Genomic DNA, 3,390 nt, shown 5'->3' on the forward strand with positions numbered 1-3,390 from the left:
TCTGTTAGTACACCAGCATGGTTACTTAAGACTGGGCGTATCCATTCTCCGAACTGTACTGCATGCGACGAGACAGAAGGCATTGCACACTTTCTGTGATCGTGCCCGAAATTTCAAGATTAAAGAGACGCTCTCCTGGAAAACCTGCAAGAAAAGCGCCTTCCGCATGCGTGCCTGCAACACAATGTGTTCCCCCGAAGGATCAGTTATAGCCCGCAAAGAACTTTCACCACACGGACATGTGGTGAAACCCCGCGGGGACACTATAAAGGTTGACTCACACTATAGCCGACCCCAGGGCCGGATTAACAGTGCTGATAGCCCGGTTCAACAAAGCAAGAGAAACCCCTTCCCCCCCCCCCCCCTTCTCCCCTCCCGCCTTACCCTATCGTCATTCTTGAGACTTGACGCTTTTTAACATTCGCTACGAAGAACACATGCCATATTTACTCAAAGAATCGCCGGAGTGTTTATGAACATCGCCTGGGCGTCTACTTTCTCGCAAAGCACGTGGGAGGTTGTCATCGGAATTGAACTATACCAGGAGACGAAGGAACATAGACAGCATTAAGATGTGTCGGGTTAGTTGGTTCATGCTGAAAGAGGGGCAAATGTTTTTAATAACATTCTAGAATAAACAATCATACATAGTTGCATTTATGCACAGATCATTCACTTTTTAAACAGGTAATAAACTTACATTTTTGCAGGTTTTTATAGGAGAAGGAAACACATTGCACACGCCCTTTTTGCTAAAAAAATTGCGGGATAAATTTACATTTTTACAAAAATTTTCTACTTCAACACAATGTAGAAGATAGTTATGCGTTTCGCAGAAATTCAACCTTTAAATGGGGCGTGTACACGCATTAACATGTTTTCTCTTTTTATTCATGTTTTAAGAAAAGAAAGAGCTATATGTAAGTTTCTACAAGCGTTTTCGTGCACTTTGCTGGGACAGTTTGTTGATGAGATCTTCAACATTTACCCTCCTTAGAATCTCCGTCTCCACGCTCAGCAACGACAAATCGCTGAGACGGCTGTCAGTCATCGTAGATCGAAGCCTGTTCTTTATCAATTTCAGCTTGCTGAATGGTCATTCGCCAGTGCAATTTGTGACCATCAAGCACAAAAAAATTCTAACAGCAACATGAACGTCTGGGAATGAACCTTCAAGATTTTCACGAATTAGAAGTTTCAGCATGTCTGCCACACAGGAACAGCCTTCGTTGCTCGCAAATGAAATAAACTGTTCAAGCTCATCGGGAAATGTGCCAGCCAGATCAGAAGGACACTTTTTCACCAGGTGCATTGCCTGCAGGCGCCTCTGCGCTGGGAAAAAACAGTTCCAACCTGTATTAACAGCAAACTGCGAGCATACCTCGGTGTAAGTGCTCAAGCCAGCTGTGGGAGCGCGCAAGAGAGTGTCAATCATGACGAAAAAGGTTTCACAGCGGAACTTAGCTGAAGGATCTTGTGGCTCTGGCGTGCTCGTTCCTTCAGTGCTGTCGATCATCTTGTCATCTTGTCGATTCTTTTCGCTTTCTCTGGGTGCTTGCTTTGTCCGAAGCATTGTCCGACGCTTTCTTCGCAAGCTTTTCAATTTCATCGAAGCTCTCTCTTAAGGCGGATACATAATCACATAACAATTTCATCAGGCTTACGGCAGCATTCAATGACAGTGTTGGACTCTGAAGTACCTTGCTGGTGGCGTTGAAGCGCTGCAAAACTCTCTCCTAAAACTCGGCCATCAGCGCGGTTTCCAACGTTGTCATTGCCTTCAGCAAAGGATTTGCCGCATGCTTTGTTTCTGCTCGTTCATCATGATCTTCGTATTGTTCCATCAAGGCGGCTTTGATTTCTTTAGAATCTGCCAGGAGAGCCCTCGCAGCATCCGCTAGCGCTGGCCATCGCATGTCTGAGACTTGCTTTCGGATTACCGCTGTCACGTTTTGTTTCAAGTGAGCCTGTAGTACAGCACATCGATGTGTAGACGCAGCAAAGAAAACGTATATACGCTGTACAAGCCCGAAAAAGCTAACGGCTTGCCCACAAGAATCTACAGCATTTGCCCCGACCAGGTTAAGAGAGTGAGCAGCGCAAGGGATAAAATTTGCTTGCGGATTGTTTTTTTTAATGAGCCTGCATGCCGGAGTATTTGCCAGCCATAGTGATCGCGTTGTACGACTGGCCACGACGGTCTTGGAAGTTAACTCCCAAGATTTTTTAAGAAGTCGAGCGTTGACTTCGCGAGATCTTCCCTTTTGTGACTGGTTAGGGGTAAAAACCCGAGAAAATGTTCTTCAGGCTAATCCTTAGCGACGTAGAGAATTACCACTGTAAGCTGATCCCTGTGACTCGAATCGGGTGTAAAATCAACGGAAAGAGCGAAGTGCTTGGCACTTCCAATCTCGCAAGCAATTTTTTTTTCGGACTTCAGTTCCAAGAGCTTCTACAACCTCTTTCACAATGGTTGAGGAGAGGTAGGATGTCTTGCCACGTCCAGCGTTCCGAAAGTTCATTATATGGGCAGCAAGGAAAGGATCAGACTTGGCGATCAGTTCCAGACACCCAAGGAAGTTGTCATTTTGGGGAGACACTATTAAATCGTTAGATCCTCTGAGAGCCCTCGTTCTGCCAGTAACATTACAACAGCAACTACGCGCTGAAGGACATTTCTCCAGTAAGTTGCCCTTTCGTAGCAGTGCTCTTCAAGGGATCGAATGACTGAGGTTCTAAGAGAACGGTGCTTGCTCAGGTAAAGCATGCGTTGTCTATGACACTCACTTTCCTCGTATCATAAGAAGCCAACAAACACTGGCCCAATGACAACATAGGGGAAATTACTTGTGCCTAATAAATGAAATAAAGAAACGATAAATTAATGGAAAATGAAAGTGGATGAAAAAGCAACTTGCCGCAGGTGGGGAACGATCCCACAACCTTCGCATTTGGCGTGCGACGCTCTACCAGTTGAGCTACCGCGGCGCCGTTTCCCCATCCGCTTTCTTGGATATTTGTTTCCTAGTAGAACTCTGGCAGTGTAAGCCAGCGACTCCACTCACAAACCTTGGCGGCGGATGTGGAACATCCTTTCTGCCGCAGGCGTCACGAGAACGTGATCTTTTCGGGTGAAGGCAACCAGTCAATAAACCCACACATGCTACCTGGTGGCATCATCGAGAGCCTATACCAGTGAGGCATATACCATCATCGAGGCACATAACGAGAGCCTCGTTATACAACGAGGCTCTCGAATCCGGAAACATTGATGCCTAGCCATCGCCTCGTCCTTGCCTCGTCGCCATGGTCTACCGGACGCCTGCAGCCTGCCGACGACGCCACGCTACCCAAATGTAACACCGGTCGGGCTTCGAGAAACAGGCGTCG

The 3,390-nt window shown here is 46.7% G+C and overlaps 1 non-coding gene across 1 annotated transcript; it reads right to left on the reverse strand.

The window, feature by feature from the left end:
• Nucleotides 1-2,915: 2,915 nt before the first annotated feature.
• TRNAW-CCA (transfer RNA tryptophan (anticodon CCA)) lies at nt 2,916-2,988 on the reverse strand. The gene has a single exon. It is a non-coding gene; the product is annotated as a tRNA-Trp (tRNA).
• Nucleotides 2,989-3,390: the final 402 nt, after the last annotated feature.

The sequence above is a fragment of the Dermacentor andersoni genome, chromosome 1 (assembly GCF_023375885.2).
Source record: "Dermacentor andersoni chromosome 1, qqDerAnde1_hic_scaffold, whole genome shotgun sequence".
NCBI lineage: Eukaryota > Metazoa > Arthropoda > Arachnida > Ixodida > Ixodidae > Dermacentor > Dermacentor andersoni.